The sequence below is a fragment of the Chlamydotis macqueenii genome, chromosome Z (assembly GCF_036417535.1).
Source record: "Chlamydotis macqueenii isolate bChlMac1 chromosome Z, bChlMac1.mat, whole genome shotgun sequence".
Classification (NCBI taxonomy): Eukaryota; Metazoa; Chordata; class Aves; order Otidiformes; family Otididae; genus Chlamydotis; species Chlamydotis macqueenii.
This window is the reverse complement of record NC_141593.1, coordinates 30,574,219-30,601,524: the sequence shown is the minus strand read 5'-3', so window position 1 is coordinate 30,601,524 and position 27,306 is coordinate 30,574,219. Positions and strand designations below refer to the sequence as shown.

The 27,306-nt window shown below is 38.4% G+C and overlaps 1 protein-coding gene across 1 annotated transcript in view; it reads left to right on the top strand.

The window, feature by feature from the left end:
• Positions 1-5,437: 5,437 nt before the first annotated feature.
• Positions 5,438-27,306, top strand: part of PTPRD (protein tyrosine phosphatase receptor type D) — a 371,958-nt gene continuing 350,089 nt past the window's right edge. The window contains exon 1 of the mRNA XM_086770018.1: positions 5,438-6,090. The gene's annotated coding sequence lies outside the window, so the exon portion shown is untranslated. The remainder of the gene's footprint in view (positions 6,091-27,306) is intronic.

The window sequence follows — 27,306 nt, the reverse complement described above, 5'->3', positions numbered from 1 at the left end:
AGAAGGAAAAAGGTTAGGAAATCAAGGTTAGGAAATAAACTAAGAATTCTGCTTGTCCTCCCTCTACCCCTTTCTCAGCCCACAGACAGTACAGCACTGCCATATACAACATTGTGATCTGAACCTCCTTGAGGCTGGACAGGATGGAACAAATGTTCAGATTTACGAGGCTTCACTTAGACCAGGTGTTGTTGGTTTGTGAGGTCCTCTGTTTTCTACAAAGTGTTTTTGGAAACTTTTATGTAAAAGAAGCAGTGTAAACTAAACAGCAGTGTCTCCTTAGGAACTAGATATCAGTGTTCAAATAATAGATTAACAAATCTTCCAGTTCTGTAAATCAGTTAGGGCATTAGTATCTTCCTCTTGTTCCTGAATTTTAATTCAGTAAATTCAGTTAATTCAGTTTTAATTCCGTTTTAATTCAGTTTTAATTCAGTAAATTCAGTTACTTGCTGTCAGGACTTACATCAAGTAGTGTTACACAGACTGTGATCTCTGACCTATGGGTGCAAAATGGTGCCTTTAATCTCCTTAGTGCATGCTGAGGAACCATGAAATAATCACACACTAAGTAACGTATGGTATCTCTTTCAGTTTGATCCTTGTAAAAGGTGTGAACTAGTAAGCTGTCATTTGCCTGTTAGTTTTCCTTTGTTGGATCCCATTTTCCCCTTCTGATATTAGAAAATATTCCTGATTTTCTAGTTTTAGCTCTCTGCTGCTGTCATTAAAATTTAGGAGTACATTCTTTCCGTGGAGGCTACATTTTGAAACCAGAAGAAAACAAAGAACAATAAAAAAAAATCACATCTACTGTACTGTATTCAAATAGAAAGCAAGTCTCAACACAGGCCTTGTGCACCTGTGTGCATACATACATTATAAGCATATGCATGTTTTTTAAAGAAAAATACCACCAGATTGTGTTCTGTATTCTATGTGTATTCTTTCTAAATTGCTAGGAGAGTTCTCACCACATCTAAGATACTCCAAATACTCTAGAAGTAAAAGACAGCTGTCTCTTCTATCTACAAATCTTATTTACAGCTTTCCCTACATATGCTGCTGTTTATTTTCAGTTTGTGGCACACACTGTAGTGCACTCTGATAAAGCTGATCCTGCTTCATCATCTCCAACTCCCTGCAGATTTTCATGTACCCTGTGATTAATTACTAGTTTTCTAGGCCTCTTGCTCTTTTCATTTAAAAAAAAAACCCACAAAATGTACAAAGAGCTAGTACAACAAGTTGTTCCCCGAGAAGCAGAAACAATAAAGCCCAATTTTCTTTGTATTTATGTGCTGCATCACCTGATTCCACCACCCTCTTCCCATCAGCTAGCTTGGGTCTGTCCTAGGGCATGCGGTGTAACTCGTTCAGTGCAACAAATGGGCTGGGATGACTGTGTGGACCAGTCTGTTCATTTCCTTCGTCTACCAAACCTCTATTTGCACAAAAGAAAAATTTAGAACAGCTTTTGAGACCTGCAGGATACGAGCCCTGAATCCTTCTCTGAAATGGATTTAAAATCTGCTGGCACATACAGAAGTTGCTTGGAATGACAGGCGGATCGTACAAGTGTAGAAAGCCTCATCTCTTTAAGACAGCAGAGAAAAAAATAGCGAACGTGGCAAAAATGATCATGAAAAACTACAGTTAAAATAACTTTCTGCTTCATAACTCTATCTCTAACTACTTGAGTTTCCACACTTAAAAGGTTTATATGAATCAGAAAGGTTTACAAGATAAGGGAAAGTACTGAGAATGTCTGCTGAGGTACTAATGCAGCATTTAAAAGGTGTGCACTCAAACTGTGTTAGCTGAATAAATTTTTGCGCATAGACAACACGTGTTTACTTGTCTAGTAGTGTTTTATTATCTTTAATAATAGGAGCTCACAGAGTCTGTGTCTTATAAATGAGAATTTTCAAATATCAGTACTGCAGCTCAGGAACGTTTCTCATAATCATTTTGTAAGCCAATGCCTAACATATGCATTAATGCAGTTTTGTGACAAATCATCTGTTAGATTTCAGCCGACAGCTTGTCATATGTTCATCATAAGTAACTGTAATATACAGCTATCGTAACATATGCAACAAAAAAAAAAGGGAGAGGCAACCACAGAGTAACCTTTCTGGTCCCCTCCCGCTCCCCCTCCCCTTCCTGATCTTCCTGTGTAGTAACCCAACGTCCACTGGTTCCAGTTGTTAATGGAATGTCCTGCTATGCTAAAGAGCTTAGTAGGTTGCCATTTACCAGGGATGCAAGCAACAACCCAGGGTGGAACAGGTGGGAGGAAAATATTACTGCACAGCATTAATAGAATACTATTTAATGCACAAAACTCATGAAACTGAGACATGAAGGAGTATGACTGGTCCTTTACTTGAAGAGCTATGACAGAAGTCACTCAGAGTACGGTCGCAGATAGGTATTCAGGTGGACAGAAGGCAAGTCGACTCGTTTTTCTTCCTCCTTTGCTATGTCTTTTGAGTTTTAAACCTGCACTCACATCCTGTGCTTCACATCAGACTTGCACTGCTGGTATGTAGCCTCAATGAGGACACTGAAAGCAGCTGCATGGGCAGGAAGAACAGGATTTAAACAGTTAATTTTGAATGATGAGAGAAAGATGTCTTTTTATAAAAACTCTGAGGGAATACATGACACTTAATTCCAAATGACATAAAACACCCTTCTTCCTTCCACCTTAAAAAAAATAATAGAAGATTCATATCTTCCAAACCTAATTTAATTATGATCTTAGTGATCGTTCAGTGTTTTACAGGAAACATTTCAAAGTTAATAAAATGTGTAAATGTTTTTCCAATTTAGTGCTGTACTAACCTTAGAGTAATGTACTGCTGCAATCTTGGCAAAAATAGAACACCAGTGTAGAAAGCCATGTTTGAATTTTTTATCTACTTTGGAAAAAAAAAAACCATCCACTTTAATGAGTAGTTTGTAACAGATGAATTATGCTTCTTGATGTGCTATCTCCTCTTAACAGGGAAGGAATGTTAAAGCTGTATTACCACACTACATATCTACATTTATGTGTGTACATGTGCACACTACTATCTTAATTATAAAATTTATGCTAGTGATAACAAGTAATGATATACACCAGAGCAACAGTAAGTATTCAGTGTTTTAATAGTGCTTCAAGAATTTAGGTTAATTTCTTTTTTTTTTTTCTTTAGCATTACTACAAAACCTGGAAATCTTATAAATAATATTCATGAGATCTGGTTTTAATACTACTATAGAAAGAAATGCATTTCTTCCTAATGTGTACTGTGATGCTGACTGAACAGAAGGAAGAGCTACACAACCTGCTTATGGCTCTAAGATAATGGAAAGCTAAATGTAGTCCCAGAACTCACATCCACATTGTGATACCACATGAAAAATATAAAATGCATGGGTTTATTGCTCAATTCTTCAATGTCACGCAAGGATCACAGCATGAAGAGCACTAAAACAGCTAAGTACACTGATAAAAACTGCTGGGACATAACATTAAAGCCTGAAATACCTATTTAGCATTGCCATTTCAAAGCAAATACAGCCCCGCAGCCATTTGAGTCAAGGGGGCAAAGGTGAGGATTTAATTCTTGCTTTTTTAACCACATTTATTACAACAATGATAAAATAGCGTTTGGCTTTTGATTTTTGCATTTTACTTTGAAGCCATAGTTTCTTTTTGAAAAGTTAGTCTTTTATTGAATAGTTCTTTTTCTGACAAGATAAAAAATAGGTCTTCCACGCTATGTTTCATATATTTACCTTTTCACACAAAGTAATTTTTTTTTTACAGAGTGATTTGGAATTTTGAAAGATACTATTTGGAAACTACTAGTGCTCCTTTAACTGTAAAATCACTTGAGGCACCATTTTTCATAGTGTAACTGGCAGCATCAAAAGAAGATGGCAATTTATAGGACCTGGGGAGAACAAAGTTTATCTTCACCTCTGTCAGACTTCATGTTGGCAGCACTACCTTCCAGGGGACGCTAAAATATGATTATATAATAGAAAATACCCAAATCCCTCTCTTCTGCAGTAAAGTAGCAATGATCTGCAACGAACTTTGCATGGACCACCATGACTTATTTCAGAATCAGGGGCTACACAGCTTGATCAGGGTGCAGCAGGTCAGCACTGAACTCAAGACATGAAGCACCAGTCTGGCCAATACCGCACCCGCAGCTTCATACATGTGGAAGCCAGTAGGCCCACTTTCGTGGCACCAGTCTTAATGGGTGCTCGTCACCATAATGTCTGACTAGTGCTTATTGTGTTTTTCCTAACACTTTACCCCCATTTTACATAGGAGGAACTGTGGTATGGAGACCATGTGCTCCAGGCTCCTGAAGACGGTTAGAAGCCAACAATGAGGTTTTCCAAAGTGCTTTTCACCTAAATCCTGTTGTTTTCACCTGCACCCTATGCGATGCCTTCCTTGCGGAGGATTAGACAGGACAAGACAGTAAAAGCAGGGATCTTTTTTTTAGCCCCATGGCACACCACCAATTGTGCCAAGCAACATGTGGTGTCACTCTGCATGAAATCACACCATTTTTTGGGAAGAAAATTAGAGACTTGCCATAGAGGATCATGACCAAATACGTAAATATCGCTTCGTAACACCTCCTCGCAACACCCCTCTTGGGTGATCCGGTGAACCCCGCTGATGCAACCACCTGCAGGGTGCAAACCGGGAGACGAAGTTCAGCACTGAAACTGGGGTCAACGTCACTTGCTCAGGGAAGCCTGGGGCTGGGGAGCGAGCCAGCGCTCAGCGGTACCGGCAGCCCCGCGGCCCGGCCTCCGCCCCACGCGTGTGCCCCTCCTCCCACGGGCCGGTACGGCCGTGGGCGCCCTCCGCGTGCAGCCGGCATGGAGTGACGTCAGCCTCCCCTCCCCCCACGTCCCCGGCCGCGCGCGGGTGTGTGTTCGCGCGGCTGTCCCCGCGCGGTGCGTGGGTCCCGCCCTCGGTCAGCTCGTGGGCCAGGCCGGGGCAGGCGGTGCCTGGCTCCCCACCCTTGCCCTCCCTCCGCTCGTCCGTCACCCCCCACGGGCGCGCACAGGCACCGAGCTGGGCAACACGCTGTCCCTAGCGCTTGGGTCCACGGAGATCCTGTGATCCACGCAGCGTAAGAGGATTAAAAAAAAAAAAAAAAAGGCAGCAAAAAGCCAAACAAACCAACCAACAACCCCAAAGCCCACAACAACAAACCCACGAAAGGAGAGAGCATCGTCCCCACCCGCGCAGCCCCCGTGTCCCCGTGCTCCCCCCGGCGGAGCCAGGCGCGGTGGGGGGAAGGCTGCTCGTGTTTCGACTCTCGAGGACGCTTTCTGGGGATTTTTCCCGGATTTCTGCCGTCCTCGCTCCGCCCGCCCCGTGCCCTCTTCCCTCGCTTTTGTTTGCACTGCACTTTTTCTGGAGAGGGGGTGGCGGGGGGGGGGGGGGGGCGGGAGAGTAGCGGGGGGAGCCCGGGTAGGCGACCTTGCTGCTATTTGTAGCTAAAGAATCGGCTAAAAGAGGCGAAGGAAGAAAAGAAAAGGAGGGGAGGAAAAAAAAAAAAGAGAAAAAAGAGCGAAGGGGGAAGGAAGAAGGAGAGAGAGGGAGGAGGAGGAGGAGGAGGAGGGGAAACGGAGCAGCAGCTCGGGAACAGAGAGCGCGCCCGGGAGCAGCAGCAGCCGCCGCCGCCGCAGGAAGGAGAAGAAGAAGGAGAAAAGAGGAGCAGAGCGGAACGGAGCAGAGCGGAGCGGAGGAGAGGTGGCGCTGGCAGGAGGAGGCAGGCGGGGACCTGGCTCTTCTGGATGCTGGATTTTCGGACTCTCATTGACTCTTTCCCGCTACCCGGCGCCGGACTGTGAGAGACACGCACCAGCGCCAGGCAGCAGCGGCGAGGGGCCCCGCTCGTAGCTGTTGCTGCTGCTGCTGCGCGGCTTGGATTAAATTGGCCGCCCCGGAGACGAGCGGGAGCAGCGGGAGGAGGTGGTGGCGGCGGCGGGAAGCGGCGACGGGGTGCAGGCGGCGGCGGCTGCCGCTAGGACCAGGGGAGCCAGCATGACCAGGTAACTGCCCCGCTCCTGACCCATTTCCCCCGCCGCCGCTCCGGCTTTGCCGCCTGTTTCGGTGCGTTTGTGCGTGTGAGCGCGCATCACAATGTGTGTGTGTGTGTGTGTGTGTGTGTGTGTGCCTGTGCGCAGCTCGGCACACATGTGCCTCACGCAGAACTCTCGCCTTGGGTGCCCCGGGGCTCCCCCCCAGCCATTGGCAGCCCGGTCCCCTCTCCTCCCTGCAGGGTGTGGGGCTAGCAGCGAGGCCTGCTCGGGGAACCGCCGGAGCCGCGGTGCGGGGACGGGGGATGGGGCAGGGTGAGGGCGGGTGATGGATCGGAGTCGACGTTTCCACTGGATGCCACTGTACACGGGCGCGGAGGGGGGTGGTGGTGGGGTCCTGTGCTAATTACACGTTAACTGTTTGCTTTGGCGAGCGAATGATTAGAATTAATTGTTACATTTACGCTAACGGGCGGGGAGGAGGGGGGAGGCAGCGGGGGTGAGAGGCGAGGCGCCCGCCGCTGGAGAGGGGCTGTGGGGCGAGCGGCCGGATGGGACCCCCGGCGCCGGCCCAGGGAGGGCTCCCTCCTCCTCCTCCTTCTCTTCCTCCACCTTTTCCTCCTCCTCCTCCTCCTTCTCCTCCTCCTCCTCCTCCTCTTCCTCCTCCCTCCTCCTCCTCCTCCTCTCTCTCGGCGGAGCGGAGAGGCACGGAGATGCGAAGCTTTTCACAGGTTAGGCTTTTAATTTCTTTGTTTACTCTCCCGAAACCACTTGAAAGGAGGCACATCGGGCTGGAAACTCAGTTTTCCGAGCGCTTACAGAGGGGCTCTTGAATTTGTTCAGCAAACTTAGCAGTTCCCTCCGCGCCGTCTGCCCCTGCGAACAGGCACTCCTTACTGCTGCGAGCGGGCTCTCCCGGGCTGGCAAATAAAACAATTGTTTTCTTCCACCGAATTTCGTGTTTTGCCTGTTTCCTACCCCCTCCCTCCACGACAGAACCGTATTATTTCCTTTTTAAGCGATTATCGCTCACCCTTGCATGTATGGCTTTTGAATGTCTGCTCCTCCTTGTTACTTCTCCAGGCTGCTGTCGTGCGTGTTTTATTCTTTTGCCTGGCCTTTGTACTGTTACTGCCTCGTGGAAGGATGGCATCTTCTTTACCATCCTTACTGTGTCCGTATTCTAGGTTTCGACGTACACCGAAGGGTCATTTTATTTATGCAGGGTAGTGAGGGTTTTGTGTGTTCCTTCACTTGTCGCCTGAGACGGCGTTGCGTTGGAGATGAGCCTGTAGATGCTGATTTGCTTTGGAGTTTCCTGTTCCCAGACACGAGTGTTTTTGGTGGAGCCTCTATTCTCTTAAACTTAGGATTAATGTGGGAAGTTATGGGTTGTCTTCTCAGCCTTTCAGACATCACTTGCAACCTGCCTTTGTTCAGGCACAAGTGACTTCTGTAATAGCGGGACTTTTATTGGGAATTTTGATGCAGAGGTGGAAAAATGTGTATGTACCACATTTTTACTTCCTCTGGTATCTGCTAGTGGTTTATAATGTTATAATGGTCAGTACTTTTTCTTCTTCCTGTAAAAGTGTAGAGTGAATGACATCATTTTCTCCTGGACTGGAAGCACACAAAGCTTCTACAATTCTTCTTATTGAACGGAGCAACTCTGAAGAAAAAAAAGATTCTCCCCTCTCCTGAAGATAATCATATGTACTTGTATCTTACTTTAGATGACATTTTTTTTTTGATAGGTTCCTTAAATTCCGTCTCATGAGGTCTGCTATTACTGGGGTTTTTATGTGTGAAATTGACAAACTGGTCAGTTTAATAAATTCAGCTGTCAAATTTTGCCCAGTCAAAATTGCTAAAAGCTATAAATGTACTGGCATGGGATTTTCAAGGCATTGAGTGTTGCACAGAAAGGAATAAGGATTTAATGAGAGACTTTTTACAGGAGTAGCTTTCCCATTTTAGTTTTGTCACTTGTGGTAATATGGTGGAGTATATTTAGATTTCTTTCAATGCAGAAATGATGTATAGCTTTTCTGTATCCACTTAAAGCACTGAAAGCTTTGCCTAAGTAGAAGACTTTTACTCTAAGAAGGCACTAAGAAATTCATTATAGTTTGTGTGTGTGCTATGGCAAGCTGTAAGGAATGGTGTGTGGAAAGGAAAACGGTATCTCTGTCTTTCTAGATTTCAGGAATGGGTCTTAAGTCCTGCTTTTAGACTAGATGTAGTATGTGCACTAAAGAATAATGTGAATTAAGCATTCTGCTGTGATGGTTATGTAACTCAAAGATCAGCACTGTCAGCGAACTCAAGGGGTAATAGTAAATCGGTGCTTAATCTTAGGAGAGGGTTTGCAAGGACAGACTTGAGGGATGGGAGGTGTGAAAGAACGAAATAACTGGTTGATTTACGTCTAGTCAGCAACTCACCTTTCATTTTTAAGACTGCCCTTTGTTCCTGCGTTTGAATAATGCAGGGACCAAAACTACACAGGCTGAAGAGTAGGAATCCCCCTTCATCTGCCGTGGAGTGTGTGGAGCCACTAGGGGCCTGTATAAACTGCTCTGGTGCAGCACATACCCGTACACGGCATATGCTCACTCTTTCGCCAGACGTTTTTCATACAGGTGCCTGATGTCAAAGGCAAAGTTGCCAGTTATTTATTCCTTACTAATAATAAGACTGCAGTTAATTCGGAGATGCGTACAAATTTTGAGGTTTTTTTACCTTACTTCATGCGTTTCCACCAGCGCTGTGTGGTGTTCAGCGTAGTTCTTTCCTCCCTGCTCTCCCAACTGCTATGGCAGTTGGAGGTGAACATTGACTGGGGAGGTGCAGAATTTGGGCAAAGTCGGATTTGGGTGTCTCCTCACGATTCATATTTTCTGTAAGCTGAGAAAATCAGATTTCTTGCCTGTGTGTTTCTTCTATTAGATTAGTAATGGTACTGTTCCATGCAAGTGTAGGGTTAAAAGATAAACTAAACAGGATTACTTCAAGGCAGGAACAGACATAGATTGATGGTGTATTTAAACTAGCTTTGTAAGTGTTATGTAAGTTTGAGAGTGTGGCAGCTCCAAGGCTTTGGCTGGAGCGTAGTCAGCGTTTACGGGACCTGGGCTGGAGATGCACTATACATTTTTGAGTGTCAGCTTCAGAAATTTAAAATCCACCAGCCGTGGCATTCTTGATAGACGTTAAGCAATAAGGTCAAGTATACTTACACTGTTCCATTGTTGATTTTCAGTTTTTCAAACTGACAAGGCAGACAATTTGTAAAAGAGCACAGCTGAAATATTTGCATATTGGATTTCCTTCAAAATGAACTTCCGTTACTAAGCTCTTTGAAAATTCTCATTTAAAAGGATTTTCAAGCTGAATCAGTGTAAGGTTGTACAATCAAAATGCAGTTTCCCCATGGTATATTAATTTTTTAATAAGCTGTCTTTAGAACAGTGGAGTTTTATGTATTATGTGATGTTGGGCCAGTTACAGAAAGAGGCTTTTTGTCATATTACTGACAACAGTTGTGCAAATATTGACTAAGTTTAATTTTCTGAAGTGTGCGTGTGTGCACTTAGGTAAAGCCGTGATGAAATGTAATGAAATCCACTTTAAAGGTTTTCTCAAATGATAGACATCTGTTCAAAACCGTGAGTCTCAATGTCAGTAAACCAAGGCGATGTCTCCGAAAGGCAGAGGACAGGCACTTCATTTGCACTTCCGATATCAAGAGGAGTAGTATAGCACAGATCTACAAATCTGTAAGATCGTGGCGATTTTTAACCTTTTGTTCTTTAACAAGTTGAGAAACGGGTGTAGATAATTATTGTTTTAAATCCAGTGTCAGAGAGTCACATAATGCCGTCTATTGTTACAGGAGCTTGCCTTTGTTGTAATTCTGTTTAAAAACAGTTGGCATGACACAGTGAATACACAGTATTTTAATGAAAACTCTTAATTTCACATACTGTGTGTGTTGCTTACTTTATTTGCTTAATCCTTGTTTTCTTTGGAAAAGGCCTTAAATGAAGCTAATAATGAATGTACACTGGCAACTCAGCAGCCTAAAGCAAGAATCCCTGTTTAAAAATATGCCTTTGTATACTATCAGTGATTTACCAAGTAGGAGCAAAGAGGAAGCATTACTTCTCTGGGTGATCTACTACAGCGAAAGCGGCAGTACAACTGGAGAAATCTGATGATGTAGAAAAAGATTGCATGAGAGTGCTTTGCCTGTAAATTCCTTTCCAACAAGCTTCACTTCACTTGTTGTTTAAGCCGGTATGCTTTGATAGAACCATATGTCTACTATTGCACAATTTTAACTTACATTTCATAAGCTCAGATGGCTTTTGGTTGGTGATTGATAATATTTATTAAAACATTGCATGTTCCTGTCTTCCTATAGGAGGTGGATAGCTAAAATGTAGGGAAAATAGATACAAAATAATACGAATGGATTGTTTGCAAAAAATTTAGGTTAAATGGAATAAATTATTACACATATCCTGAAAGCATTGTTTTTTTTAAAAACATGATTATTATCCAGGTTCTTTCAATTCATTCATAAAAGTGACAGTTCACACTAGATACTCTGTTTATCATCTTATTTTTAGCTACATCAGTCGGTATACATAGTTTGTAGTTCCCTAAGGTATAGACTTACAGCTTTAAGTGTCTTATGCGTACACATTATGACAACCTTCTCCATAAACTTAGTGACACAGTAGCCAAAAAGAAAAAAAAAAAAAAAGAAAGGAAGGTGATTGATCTTGCAGTACAGTTCCGAAATAGGTAGAGATTTTTGCAAAACTCTTCCGTTTATACTTGTGTGCCTGATACCTGCTGGGGATTCTGTGTGTTCTTTCAAATACAAAGGAGGTGCATAAAACTTCCTCCTTCTCAGCCAACTGAAAATGATGAAATTTTAGGCAGTTTGATTTATTATACCAGAGGACATGTGCTAATATACTATCATGCCTTGTGCTGTGCTATAGTTAAGCATAGTGGAATTACTTGAGTTTTTCAGTAATCTTCTAATTATTGGAGTTGCTCCACTGGTACACAATTTAATTTGCTGTTTGTAGACAATCAAAATGGATGTCCCGGTTAGTGCCAGCTGAACTGCTCTCATATTGTTGCTGTCAGATAATGTGTACTTTTTCCCCGAGCAGTTTATCAAATGTGGTATATGGAGTAACGCGAGCAAGACTGTTGCTCTTTCTTTTACAATTTTTAGTGTTCTGGAAATTATGTATCTGTAAGTCAGAGTTCAGTAAGTGATGTGTAAAATCTGGCTTTTAAGATCGCAGAATCGGCTGATTCTCACAAAGAATATAGTCACTGTCAGTGTGACTGAAACAGATGTGGCCTACAGGTGTAGGCTTCTCTTGCAAATTTGCCCAATCCCATTTTGATTTCAGTGTCTCACCTTGGGTTATTCACTGGCTTTACCTAAAAGTCTGACTTTTTGTTACTTGCTTTGTCTCACTGAGAGGAAATTCAGATACATTCTGGTAACAATGTGATAGGCTTTCTCACGTTTAGGAAATAATTGTTTGCTAAGTTTGAACTCAGTAATTCTACTTGCTTTACAATGCTGATTGAATTAAAAAAATCTTAACTGCATTTTTGAATTCTCTGTAGGCTGAATTTCTGTACATGGAATAAAGAGACTGCCCTTTCTAGGATCTTTATTTTCTTTACTCTTTTTCGCTTTTCTTCTTTCTGTTCTCCTTTCTATTCCCTTTTCATTTCTTTTCTTTTATTCCTTTTCATTTCTTTTATTCCCTTTTCTTTTATTCCCTTTTCTTTTATTCCCTTTTAATTTCTTTTCTTTCTTTTTTTTTTCTTTTCTTTCTTTTTTCTTTCTTCACATTTGTGCACGCATTTGTAAAAAATGAAGCACATATTCTTTATTAAAGTTAAGGAACAATGCTTTTTACTTTATTTTTCTGAAAAAATAGTAAATCGAAATCACTGGGTTCACAAAAATATGTAGGGATATTTTGTACTCTATACCTTTGTCATCTGCTTTATGCCACGGAAAGAAGAGGTTTATCAAATAGATCTGTGTCATGATTTCTATCATAGAGACATGATTAATTTATCTGTGTTCACCTGTGTAATTAAATTCCTGTGAATCACACTTTTAATTTTCTTCTCTTTTTTTTTTATTTTCTTAAAGGAAGGGACTTTCTTCTTCTGTGGAATTTACTGTAGGCAGGGAGATCTTTTTAAAAAGGCAGTTTGTAAATCTGGGACTGGAGATTTCCTGCCTAGATTTTCAGCGCTCTGGACGTCAGGTGCATCATTTCTTTATCTCTTATGCTTCTTTACACACATACTGTGTATTAATGACTGTAGGAATTTTACTATTTTTTATTAATAAGCAAAGAGCTGTATTTTGCATGTGAGAAGCAACAAATATTTAAAAAAATGTTCACTGGTTACTAAATTAGAATTTTCTCTACCTGTGTGTACATAAAAGTCATTAATTTGATGTGGAGTACATACAATGAGAGATTTCTAAAACACTGATCAGAAAGTAGGACAGGAAGTTTTATTTATTTATTTATGTTTGTTTGGGATGATAGTGTATCTTAGAAAGCTGCTTAACTGCTGCCCAGTGCAGCTGTCTTTCCCTGAAAGATTAGGTTTCAGGAGCAATGATGGATGTTGAATGCCTGTAGCCAGTTGTGGGGTTTGCTCTAAGGTCAGTGGTACTGATAGAGGATAAGAATTTACAGCCTTATGTCTCCACACCAACGTAACCAGTGGCATTTCTCAAAAAAATTCCGACTAGGTACGTTCAATCCTGAGCTTGTATTGCAGCATAGTTCAGAAAGCTATTCATACTAGTGAGAAAGAGTGAGTAGATTTGTGAATAATAAGGACAAATTTAGGCATGAGTATGCCCTTTTGTTTCACAGAAACACCCAGAAATAGCTATAGAAAGTAAATACAATGATGTGACTTTATTTAGAACTTCTTACATACTATTTTAAAGTATGTTAATAAATTTGGAATTTACACTGTTGACTTCTTTTTTTGATTGTTTCAAATATGCTTAGGTTTTTAACAGCTTACTGAGCACGAACATACTCTTCTTTTTCACGTAAAAATAGGATGTGTTTTTTTTCATGGAAAAAGTATATGTTGCGGATTTTCAGCAAGCTTAACCAAGGCAGAGTTGATATTCAGCAGTGATGAAAGGGTAGATATTCATCACATAGAAAGAGTAAATGATATTTAGTGTTACCTTGTTTAGTTTTGATATCACAATATTAATTGCCGGTAAAGATGGGTAGTTTGGATAGCTCTGATTTGTGCTTTCAGAAATGTCTGTTAAGATCAGAGTTTCGGGCTTTATTTATGGGCTATCTACCTTCCCTGAGCTGTTGAAGTTTGTTCTTGATATATGGTAATGTGGCTAACTTTTAAAAAGTGAATTGTGGTAGAGAAAGATGCACAGCAAAACTTGCTGTTTTATTGTAAAGCTTGCAGACTTGTTTAATTTGTACCTTAATGGTATAGGTGGATTTTTCCATCCAGCCTTAGAAGGGTTGCCCTAATGGACTCAAAGCCCTCGGTGCTCAGTGAGAAAGATTTCCTTTGACAGCAGCATTGTTCGGATCCGATCCATAGTGCTTTTGTCTTTGCTTAAACGATAGCAGTTTTTACCTTGGGTAATCCTAGCAGTGGTTAAATTCAAATGTATAGAAGAAAGCTTAATAAAACATCTGATGAATTGATTTATAATATCTCATAAATTAGGGAGTAAGAAGCATTTTAATGGAGAGAAATATGTATCCAGCAAGAATCCCTCTAAAACAGTTTTGCATCAAGGAAATGGCATTTTGCCAAATGCCTGTGTATTCTACTTATTGGCAGTGTGCCATCAACTTTATTTGGGAAGCTATCTTTGCTTAAGTAATAAATATTCACTATTTACCAATTCATTTTACTATAAATAACAGATGGATTCTGTGATTAGTTTTTTGTTTTTTTTTTCATTTTTAACCTATTTCACAAAGAATGGAGTTTTGCAAATCATCATTAAGTGAATCAATGACCTGTTCTTGATTAACAGAATTTTCCGAACAGCAAAATGGTTTTGCTTACCTTGTTTGATGATTTGGATATTTTTTGATATTTTTTGATATTAATATTGCTTGGCTTGAGAAGCCTTGAATTTTTCTATTGTACATGGCATATGAAAGAAGTTGTATAACATTAACTTAAAGAAGTATTTGTCTTAGTTGATGGTAATGATACTCTAATGCTTTTTTTTTTTTTTAATGTCAAAGAGAAGTGGACAAGCAGTGTCCAAAAAATTTTTGTTGTCACTAAGACAAACATGTTGAATTACACCTGTTTCCCATTTAACATTTTCAAAAGCTGCCTGAAATAGTCACATGAAGTTTCAGTACACTGACTAGATGAAAATTTTAAGTATATCAAGGGCAGTAGATAATGAAGAGAGCATTGTACTTTCTAATGCTAACAGGTGGCAGTGAACGCCTGCAGGAGCAATCATACCTCTGTAAGAATCCTAGCATTCCTTGGGTTTAATTTTGCATGATTACAATGACTCTGGGGAAAAAACAAAAAACAAAAAACAAGAACACAACAAAAAAACCAGAATGCCGAGACCTTAGCAGTAGTATTTCTGTTAGCTTTGAAATTTCTAGACTGTTTTGGGCTGAAGGGAGTAAATATTGTATATGCATAAAAAGGAAATGTTTATTCTCCAGTTGTTTGGCTGTATTTGATAGAACAGATATGTGTCCTAGTCAATGTAATCCCTAAAAGAACACTTATGAGGACTGTATCCCTGGCTGATTTATTCACAGAATTGCTTTATTAATCTAGTGCACAAGGGTAATCTTATTCCAAAGGTATTAGAAAGCATGAAAATAACTACTGGACTTCTTGGAGATGTAGACTTCCCTGTCTTCGAGCAATTCTAATTTATAATCTCAATCAGTCTTTCTGCTTTTTAGTAGGGAGTGCATAATCTGTGAAAGGTGCAGTGGCCTTAAAACTGTTGTTTCGTCTTTGCTGATCTCTGCAGTAGTCCAGGTTAGAGAGAAATAAATTAATAAAAAAATGAAAGTAGACTGTGAGTTATGTTTAGAAGAAAGGTATGATGGGATTTTTCTACTGTGATGATGAATGAGTTGCTAGAAATGCTTATATAGTAACCAGTGTCTAATAGGTGTATTCTTTTAATAGGTAAATTCTTAAACTGTGTTACTGTTAGCCAAGTTGCATTTTCAGCTTTTTTTTTGTTGTCATTGTTGCCATTTTGATGTGAAATTTTTGCTTTCCTGGGTTAACTTCGTATTGCAGATGCCAGTCAGAAAATTAGGCAGAGGTATTTTCTGCAGTTTGTACCTATTGCTTAGATAATGATGTTAATACCTATTTAATATTTAATGAGAAGGAACACTTGAGAACACTGAAGAGCTTTGGGGTGGGAGGAAATGTGTATTCACCCACTTGAAGGAGTAAAGAGTGGAATTTTAAAACCTCAGAAGTTTCCCACTAAAGCAAAACTGCCACAGGGTCAATGCCAATGTGACTACTGTGATTAGGAATGCCTTTTCTCTGCCTCTTCTTTCTCCAAGTTGTTCTCCATCCTGGTTTTGCATTGCTGGAAACATTTCAGCTGGAGACCTGTCCGCTATATGAAAAATGGCAATTAGTAAACCAAGGATAAATGTGTGTTCCTGAAGAAATACTGATGCCTACTTCATCCCAGCTCTTCCATACTGTACATCACTCAGTCTTGAATGAGTCTTTAGGTATCCTTTGAAGGTAACTCTCTGTAGCAGTTTTTGTTTCTCATTGTTAGATCATATCTGACATTGTGAACTCTCAAAGACTCTGAGAATGGCTCCCTAGGCTGTCCTTATTTCAGAATGTCACTTAAATTATGAATATTGGATGCCTTATTTGTTGTGTTCTAGAAATCCCCTCTGAAACCGGTTGTCATTAGGATCTCAAAGGCTTCATTTATGTTTTTTACATTTTCTGCTAAGTGTTATGGGCTTGTCCTTTTTGCATTGGCCTCCAACTTCTTTGACTCTGTATAGATATCTAGAAAGCAGTCTTTCAATACAGACTTTTCTATCCATTGTTGAACTTAGGACACTAAGTTGTAGGTGTAGTTGTATACTACACCTCCTGCCTTCGTTCAGGTATTTAAATAGCTCTGGGCTATCTGGTTTTTTTTTTTTTTTTTCTTAAAGTTCTGTCCTTTCTTTTATGTCTTGGATAGGATACCACATTGTCTTTTGGTTCTCCATGAAATCTTTGCTTTCTCAACCGCTTCCCGTTTTTCAGATCAGGAGGCTCTCTACTTTAAGAGAAGGAAAACAGCAAGAGAAATAGGCCTGCTTGACAGCTTCTCCTGGCTTCTTGTGCCTGGAGAGCTGCACAAGTGTAACAACAAAGAAATAAATCTCTCTCTGGTGCCATTTTGGTGTTTTTATCTCTAGATGTAGAGGTAGCAGATTTAGCTGTGGGCGTGGTTTTCTTCTCTCCAGGTATAGCCTTCCATTTAAGTTTTTGTGTTAATCAGCTGAATTCAGTTTCTGAACTCCCGTCTCTGACAGAGCGAGTCAGTTTTTATTGAGACACAATCACTTGTTCTCACAAATGACCAACCTGGTGAAAGACTGAGAAACCTCAGGACCCTAGGTGCTCGCGCTTTCAAGCTCGTGTCAATGATGGGTTCTCTAAGTAGAATCAGAGCTAGATATTTTTTGGAAGAACACAGAAGTGCTGTGTTAATGTTTTGAAGCATTAACTTTCATTAATAGACACTATTTGTCAGACATTGTCACACTTACTGTACTGTTCTTAGTATGCTGTATTTCTTCACTGTGTTAAATGTATTTGAGAATTTTAAGGCAGGTTCTCACTGTGCATTTTTTCACTAATGCAGTTATTATTCCACCTACTGAGTTTCTGAGGTGTTATTAGTGTTTAACAATGGCTGCTTTTCTTGATATGCATATACATACACATATACAACAATAAGCAGGATTTCCTCCAGCTTGTGTATTTGTAAGTTTCATCTCTGTTAGTGTAGGGTAGATGACTGCTTCAGTCAGAAATGTAGTTATGTTACTAGATTTCTGGTGTTGCCTGGAGATTAAGTTATTTAATAATTCAGTGACTGCTGAGGGGAGCTGGGGTGTACGGTTCCACTACTGGAAATGAAGTTATAGAAGCTGAGAGTTTATGTTTTGCTTAGAGTACAGGTAACTGCAGATCCTTGACACGGATGTTTAATTGTGATTTTGATTACCCTTCGTAGTGGTTTGACGTTAATACTGAAGTTGTGTAGCTTCTCTGAATCTATGGAGAATCTGAAGATTCTTTCAGAATTATGTTTTTGGCTATTTGGACATGGCTTTCAGTACTTGCGTGTTTTCAGAGTTCTTTTCCTGCAAAGACCAGTTTTCAGAATTTCCTCTCACTGAGACCTTGTACTTCAGAATGTGTTGCAGATCTTGTCAATGTTTTGTCTGCTTTCTATTTGCAAATAGTTCAGATATTTGGCAGATTACCATTATCAGTTAAAACTTTGTTACCTGATACTAGCATCAGTGGAGTGAGTTGATGTTTGATTGCTTAGATGACAATCGGGAATTACTTCATGCTCTCAGACGGACAGAATCTTAGATCTCAGGTGGAATAAAAAATATTAAATCAGGTATAATTTTAGATAGCTCTAAGGCCCTTTATTGGGTGTCTATATATGGGATTGATAGTATATATAGTATATTCTTTTGTGTTGTTAGTTTTTACTTGAACTATCAAAAATAGTTTTAGAGCTGCATTTTTAGGATGACTCGGAGGTATGAAGGAAATGTACACTTGTCCGTCACAAATACGCTGCCCAGACAGAGAGATTACAGAGATCTGCAGAATGATAAAAACTAGTCCAGTCAGCAGTACCTTGCAAAAATCTCATTACTGTTTGTGCTGTTATACATAAGAGAATCCTTGTAGGCATCTTCTGTGGTTCACAGTCTAGAATTTAGTCCCTGGTTTGGGTCATTGCCTAAGAGAGTATCAATAATACAGAAAAAAAAAAAACCCTGGTTGTAGAACACTCTTAATTTTCACTCTTCCCTCTTATCCTTATCCTTACTAATTATCTGGAAATCTAAGGATGACTTTGAAGAAAATAGTTCTTTATAGACATATGGCTAAAAATAACTATAGATGCCGCGAGTCATGTAACCAGATCCCCTGAAATGGCTTTAAAAATACAGAACATTCATGGCTGCTGCTAATGTTAAACACACCAAACCAGTAAGGAAATGTAAGTGGTTTTTTTATAAGCGTTAGGAAGAAAATTTTCTGTTGTAGATTAATGAGCTTTGTTGAGGAAGGACAATTCTTGTGTCTAAGTACTCCTTGATAATAAGAACTGTGTGCTGCATATGGCTCACTTTATTCATGCACATACTCCCACGGTATCAAATGGATGTAATCGCACATCATGTTAGCAGGAGCTGGTTCTTTGTCCTGTCATTCTATATAGTGAAAATGTATAGTAAGAATATTAGAACATATGTATGAAAATGTAAGCGAGGACAGAAAGGATAAAGAAAAATGCTTAATTTAAGATAGAATTCAGTAGAGAAGTAGTAGAGAACCATGTATCTAGGTAACTTCACTACTATGTAACATCGCTGAAATCCATGAGAGTATATGTGGGTTTAAAAATAAGCATGTGTATGGTTTAAAAATAAGTAAGCACGCTAGAGTGATTTTTAAAATTTGGACACTTAACTCTATGAAGGGGAAGGAAGTTAAAAAAGCTAGTTTCTGCTTTACTCTATTTTTTGCCTTTTTCTTCAGAATGTTCAAATCAATATTATTAACACTGCTGACAAGGGATGGAATAGTTTACTGGTTTCTTTGTGTCATGGAAGTAATAAAAGTAATATACTACTACTTCTGTTTGAGATTGTTTGTTTTTCTTGTCAGTTTGCATACAGAGAAAGCAAAGCATCTCCAAACTACTGACATGTTAGATAGACTCAGACTGTATTTCCATTTGTGTGCATTATGGAACACTGTAATTTGACTACAGGAAAAAATGTTAGAGGAAAAAATAAGAGGTCCATAACAAGACATAATCTGTTCTGTAAGTATGATGACTTCAGTTCATGAACACACTTTTTTTTAATCTTACGTGACACAGGAACACTATTATAAGCATCACTCTGTCAGGAGTTTCTGTCTTTAACCAAACCACAGTGCAGGACTGAAACGCCGAACCCAGTCAAGCCAAGACATTCTTCTTGTTGATTCATACTTGCTAATATTTTAGTGAAGATCTGTTTCAGTATTTATCAAAATATCAGCCGAGATCAGTGCAAAGATTCAGAGGTACAGTGTATGCTGAGCAATTTTTTATTGCAGCTGTTCTAATCAGCTTTTTCTTTTGCATTTCATTGTCATACCTACTCATTTTTAAGATAAGTATAACAAAATATAACACTAGATTGTTAAAGGTGAAACTCTTAAAGATTTATGAGGGAAATATGAAAGTTTTAAAGAGAAAGTAATCTTATTACTGGTAGTGATATTTCTCGTGGAAGAATTGCGGAACAGAAATTCTGATGTGTCATGTAGAGGATGAAGGGATTGATAAAACCCCGTTCCTAATCTGGCAACTGAAGAAATTAGCAGCAATAAGTTATATATTATAAGATAAATCAGAGGGTTTTTTACTGTGCTTGTGCTCTTTTATATCATTTTATAGTTTGTGCCTTGTGGTTATTCACAATTATGTTGCATCGGTGATGGAGAAATAATTTGGGTAAAATAATTCAGCACCTTTTTTTTGCACTTCAAAAATAATTTTGCACTTATTGAAAACAGTGAAGAAGTTGGTGTTCGATGTAACTCTGTGGATAGTAGTTGGCATTTCATTGTAAATTATGATATATGAGTAATTTACTTTCTGTGGATTTATATTTAACATAGCTATGTATCAGTGTTATTTGAAAAAGATCTTTATGTCTATTGTTCATTAGCTTTAGTCTTACCTTCTCTTAGAGATTCCAGCCTTTTTCATTGGGAAGCTTTTATTCTTCTTATGATGCTGCTCTTTCGTATTCTGTTCTTTTTTTTTTTTAAGTTGAGTGCCTTTTGAAGGTTTTTATTAAGGTAGATGAGCTGAAGATTTTGGAAGTCATATCTATTCTTGGTAAGAGATCTAGGAATATGTAGATGTGTTTTCTGTATGTAGTTAGAAGAGTAATTTTAAATCAGTATAACTTTAACAGCTGTATTTGCTGACATGGACTGACATTTATGGCATAGACTTGCTTTGATTTTAAAACAGAATTTTATTAAATTACATGAACCACTTGGAGGTTAAATCTTCTGATTTCTTCTTTGTCCCTTTACTTCAATGCAATCTTCCATCCCGTGTATAGTTCTGCAGAATTCAGTGCACAGGAGTTTACCTGTAGAGGAATAAATATTCTAATACAGACCAATCAGATGACTTTCTGAACATGTGATAAAGTCTAATATTAATAAATCACAGATAGGGTGATATGAATCATATGACTTAAGTAAAGGTAGAGCCAGGGGAGTGTTGGAATTGTAACACTGAGCCTCAGATTTCTCCTGCTACTATGTAAGAATAAAAGCTGTTTTGAAGTTAATGTTTTTGCTTTGTTTTATAAGACAGAGAAACTGTTATGTACAGAATCTATTATTTGTTGGTTTTGTTTTGTTTTGGTTTTTTTTACATATTAGATTTTTCAAAGCAATAGTTTTTGTAGCTAGTCTGTATCGGTATTTTCTACCAATAGTGTAATTGAAGTCACCATTTTGATTTCCTTTTGGTATATGCAGTTGTAACATACATGATTAGAAGGGCATCCTTCAGCCTTGGAAGAGAATACTAAATGGGAACTGTAATGATGGTTAGCATTCAATTTTGCTTAACAAGTAAAACCAAAATGGAAACATAAACTAAAATCTTGAAGGCCTAATTTTGTGTTCTCTTGACATCATTGGGAATTTGAATACAGTAGTATACATATATATTATATACATATATATTTAAAATATAAATTATATACATATATATTTAAAACATTATGGACTCCTCCTGGTTTTCTAATTTGACCATAAACTTCAGCAAGAACAGCCTTCTATTAAAATGTGCACATATGGGATGCAAATGTTTGTGTTAATTTTCCATTTTGTACACCTTTCAGCCTTTAGATTGTACAGGCTGCTATTGCTAAAAATATTTTACTATCACTCACGATCAACTTTCTTTTCATCTTGTACTTCATAGCCTGTGTTACCAGTAATTTTCACACTGTTGATTGTTATTTGTGTAAAAAACGTGATACCTTCAGCTTCCATTGGCCTTGTGTTTGACATCTTTCTTGTTGTTCTGCTTTTATGGCTATGAAAATACGCTGTTCCCTGCAGTCAGATTTTGGCAAGGTCTAGAAGGATTTTTCTCAAAGCTGTTCTGTGTTCAGGTAAATTAAAGTCACTCTAAGAGCTTTGGGGATTACTGGATCAATGCACATCATTTTACATAACATTTTCATTGCTGGATACTGAAATATATTTAGGAGTTGTCTTACAAGGTACCAGCAGGACTTTGTTAAGTATATGTATGTTTGTTTTTTAATTTTTATGCCCTAAGTGTTGTTTGTATTCAGTGCACATTACAGCTCTCTGAAGACGGAAAATGCTTTTCATTATTGCCTTTTATCTGTCATGCTGTTTGAATTATTTTACTGGACATTAGTAAAGTAGGAAATTGATATAAGTAGGTTACAACTTGTATCTATTTCTGCTGTCAGAAAAGCACTAAAGGAAAAATAGAATATGGCTTCCATAAAATGTAGTTATTTAGAAAGCAATTTTTGCAAAATTGCTATATGTAAATTGTCCTTTCTGTGTGACTTTCTCTGTAGGATTGAAATGTTTACAACTGCAGTTGTCTCACAGTGTAGAAGTGAGCCACATAGGATGAATATTTTTCCCTAGGAAGTGAAAAGCATCATGATCACTACAAAACAGATGAGTTTCTTTTCTTTCTTTTTAGTCCTGAGGTCTCATGCATGCATACACATGTATACGCAGACAAATGCGTGCACACATACATCATGAGAATTTCATGGTGGCTTGGGAGATTGTATGCGTTAGATTGTGTTGCTGTTTCTGAACACCAGAAACTTTTGATATTTTGAGGTTTTGTTGGTTTTTTTAATTAATAGGATTTAGAAAATACTGTCTTCTTGAAGGGATTTTCAAATGCATCCTCATCTAGATTTACAACGTTCTGCTGTAGGCTACCAATTATTCTACTTTTATAACTATCAGGTGATGAACAATGCTTTTTGTTATTGTTGTTATCCCTTACTTCCTTCCTTCCCTCCTTTTCTCACAGGTTTTAAGAGCAGCAATGAAGCTGGTCTTTTTTTCTGGTAGCATTAGATCTGATTGGCACAATGTGTGGGTAACGGTATGTGTGATCTTTTATGAGAATAGAGATGACAAGGGAAATGTTTGGCTGGTGCTACTGTAACCCTTTTTGTGCATGCAGGCTCAATGATGAACTGCATGTTGTACTATGCAGGAGATAGATTATCGGTTTCTGTGTAGGTATCTAGAGTCAAGTAGTTTAAACGATACGATTTCTGTATTTAGAAAGGCTAACCAAAAGCATATTAGGCACTCCATCTGCACAGAGTAAGAAACTTGACAATTCTTTTCCTGCAGGAAGAGGTGGTTGAGACTGACTATCAAAATTTCTTAACAGTTTCCATATACAAGAATTAGTTTGGGGGAAGTTTCCTGGAAAAAAACCCATTTTTTTTAATCTTTAGTTTCTTTAGTGATCCAGTGTTACTGTAGAGGATAGTCATTACTGACTGTGATTCTTGAATCTTCTTTATTCTGAATTTGGACTGAACATTTTTGATGCTTAAATTCCTTGTTTAAGTTACAGGAATGAGAACTAGAATTTGTAATGAAGCAGTAATAGTTTTAAACAGAAATGTTCCCTGAATGATGTAACACTTAAGATTTCTCAATAAAGATTTTCCCACCTCTGAATTGCATTACAGGTGGGATAGAAATTTGGCAGCTTTGTATTATCTTTGTTAGTTCTTTTTCTTTCACTTGCTATCTTTTTATATATGGATTTTTAACTGATTTTTTTTTAAAGCTTTTGAGTGTTTCCATCATAAATATTAAATTAATATGTCTCTTTTTGTTTAGTTACAAAGCAGATTTGTCTGAAGTGACACTGCTTTGTATTTTTAACAAGGTAAAGTATAAATTTTCTTGCATTTTACACTGTAATAATGCAAAAATTTGAAATACTTATGGAGCAAGCTGCTGTTGACCCATTTTGATTTCACTAATTTTCTTCTTTCTTGTTTTGACTGAAACAAAACCTTACCTTGCAGAATATATGATGAATGGATGAAGTACTATGATGCCAGTTCAAGCATAGTCCTTTTATCGTCATCCTAATTCCATTTGATTGAGGAATGAACATAGAAAGTAGCAAAACATCCTGGAAAGTTGAATATTTTAAAGATTTCTTTGCAAATGGCATGTGACAAATCTAAAACTTGGTTTCTCAGCTCTGCTCCTGTTTAAGTGGTTATAAATCAGTGTGAGGATATGCTGCTTTACTGTTACAGTCAGTCTTCTGTCATTTGTGTGAATGTTAAAAGCAGAATTAATTTGAATATAGTAACTCTGTATGAGTGGCTGGTAGATCTGACATGAACCACTTATTGCACAGGTATAGTTGGTGTTGCATAGAATTCACAGTACTTTGCCATGTAAGCCTGACCAGCTGTATACTTTCAGCTTTCCTGGGAGACTTCCAGTAGCGTACCAAACTGAACATAGATTGACTAATACAGAAGCGTTTTCACTAGGAGCTACTGAAAGATGAGATAAGAAAATGCACAGTAATACTCAGTTTTGAACTCATGTTTACCAAAATAAGATTTTTACATCTGTGTTGAGCTTTACAGCCTTTTTTTTTTAGGATTTATAAACTTTTTCATTTTTTTTAATGGACCACAGGGCTAATTTTGTGAGGTATATATTTGTACCTGTACTATTTTGATAACAACCTCTTCATGCAGCGTTATTTGAATGCATTAGATTATTATTCAGATGATATTCTGGACCTGAAATCTTTGAATAAACGTTGTTTTCAGCTACAAAGTAGCATTAAATAGTCGTAGGAAACTTAACATTACTATGTAATCTATTTTCAGTGTCTGACTTGCCGTCCTCCCATTGCTGATGTAGGACAATAGGTTCTGTATATTTCAAATCTTGCGTATTAATTGATCTCTTGACTGTTTTTCTAATTTTTTTTTAGCAGTAGAACAAATGTAACGTCTCATACAAAGGATGTTGTGACAGTCCCAAACCATGTTTAATTAGAGCTCAGTGTGCAGTTTAAGATGGCATCTGTTTTCATGAAGCATGATTATTGCTGTTTGTGCTCCTTTTTTTCTTCTGTTCCGTTAATGAGCATTAAATTAATTAAAATAAGTGAATAAGGTTGCTCTAAATAAATAAAAAGATAAATACAGCAAAGATGGGTAACCTTTTAAACATTATAATCAAATATGCCTTGCAATTTTAGCATACTGTCTTTCATATACAATCTGATAAAACACAAGGATATTTAATATTTGTTGATCTAAAATCTATGTATTGATTAATGCAATCAATTAATGCAATTACTGTGTAAAATATAAGATTTACTGCAGATTCTGTAGGTGACTGGTGTTCTTGCATATTGGTGGGCTGAAGTATTTTTTTTTATTGTCTGAAACAGTAACATCTACTTGGTTTGGAAGCTTTATTTCCCATACGTGTTCTATGACTGACCTCTCTGCTCCCAGTGCCAAATAGCAATCATGCTGTTTTCTGTACAGTTATGCTGTGTATATCTGATGACTTGAAGTCTGATGGAGACTATCAGTGTATCTTCCATAGCTCATTAAAAACACCACCAAATCTTCAGCCGCCTATGCTGCTTACAGATGACTTTGATCTAGAGACCTACATGTTAAAGCCCCCATATCTCATTAACATTCCTAAAACATCTTGTTCTCTTACAAAACTGGCTATAAATTAGGGAGAAAATTACAGTTTAAATGTGATTTAAGGAAAGTTAAGTGGGTGACTGAAGAGAGCCATAGCAGCAAAGGGGCCGTATGTCAGCCATAAATCACAGCCTTTGGAAAAAGAAACTTAAAATTGTGTGAAGGATGAGAAAAAGTAGATGAAAGGATTACCTACGGTGGCTATTGTAGTAGAGAAGGAAGAGCTGGTCCATGAACAGCCTGAAAAGAAAGAGACATTTTAAAATTAACTCTGAGCTAAAGCAGAAGGAATTTTTTGACTTGATAGTTTTTACCTGAGATAAAAATCTCCTGTATACTATGCTAGAAAGTAAAAAGACTAGTTAAGGTTGTAAACTTAAAGACTAAGCAGTTAAGGTTTTGCAACAGGCCACAGAGTCTCATTTCTGTCCTTTGTGTGTTTGGTTTATGGACTAATTGAAGCAGATCCTCTGGGAAAATACGTGATCATGCATTTGATGTCTGTATCATGGTTCTACCCTTATCCAACTTTATTTAATTTTCGGTTACTTGATGCTGAAACAGAATACAGCTTTAATGCAGTTTGATGTGATTTGATTTGGTGTCTTCAGGAGAAATGACATCATCAGTATGGCTGTCTGACTTCAGATTGGCTGTGGGCCATCTTGCAACACCCTGTCCATAGGCTTCTGCTATTACAATTGTTGGACTATATTTAGTAGCTAGCAGTGGGGAGTGCTTGTCATCCAACAATGAGATTGGGTTTGTATGTTCCATAAGTGAAATCCAGAAGTGTCTGAGAGGAGCTTGTCTTGGTTTATTGTCATCCAGTGTGTTAGGAATGCTCTCACCTGTGTAAAACTTCCAGGAAGAAAAAACAAAAAGAACCACCCCCAAAAACCAGCATGTAATGTTTAGTACTATTCTTCAAGGCAAGGTTGAAGGAAATAGCTTTGTTCTTGCCTTCATTTCTCTTGCCAAGGAATTCCCATGATAATTTATGTTGCTTCTGACATTACTCAGTAGGCCTGAAATATAGACTAGTCAGGCTTATTTTGGCCAGGTGCCCTAATGTTCCTAAGCTATGTGTGAGTGTTAAGGCAACTGAAAACTTCTAACAGTTTGGAGCTCTGCTGCATTGAAGAGAAACCCCATAAAGCAAATATGAGCTGTTCTCTTGTGACAATTTAGGTGGAGCTTCCTTCTTTTGCCCAGACAAGTTGCATGTGTCTCTCACAGTGGAAAGTTTTAGATATTTTGCAATTGATGCCATTTGATAGTACATGTAAGCATTGTTTTTTTCTTCTTAGATGTTATCCTGAATTCACTTGATTTTAAAAAAAGTCACATGGAAGTATTCTTGTAGTGGTTTGTATTATGTACTGTAATTTTGTCTTGGTTCTTTAACTATGTTGACCTTTCTCAAACAAACTCATCTCAGTCTATAAAGATCGTAAACCTTTATGTAACTCTCAACTAATAAAAGAATGCCATGTTTGCCTCATCATTATCCTTCTACTATACTATCTGTAGCTTACTTGCCACTTCTATAATTATTTTATTGAAAATACCGTACTTGCATATTTGAAATTAATTATAATAATTTATCTCCTGTATCCAAAGTGATTTTTATTTCCTGCCCTTAGAATCTAAAATAACAGTGACAACCAGACCTTTTCAAATTTCATCTGACCACAGTTTTTAATTAAAAATAAAAGTTTTTGTTCTGTGAATCACTGACAGATTATCTTAAAATGTAAATTCTCTTTGGGCTAGATTTGGCCTGTGTGGGTTAGCAGTGGGTAGGGACTGGGCAATGTGATCCTGTTCTGCTTCAAGAAGGAGCTAGGGATTTAGCCAGTAAAATGAATTGTAATGGAAGTGCTGTGAAGCACAGTCTAGTGGAATTTTAAATCGGACTGTAAATACAAGACAGCATTTTGACATTGGCCTTTCCTTCCAGGGAAGGGATACCTCTGCCTGTACTGTCGTTGCTGCACTGCACAGACGTAAGAAATGGGCATTTCCTAGAGCCACTGCACTG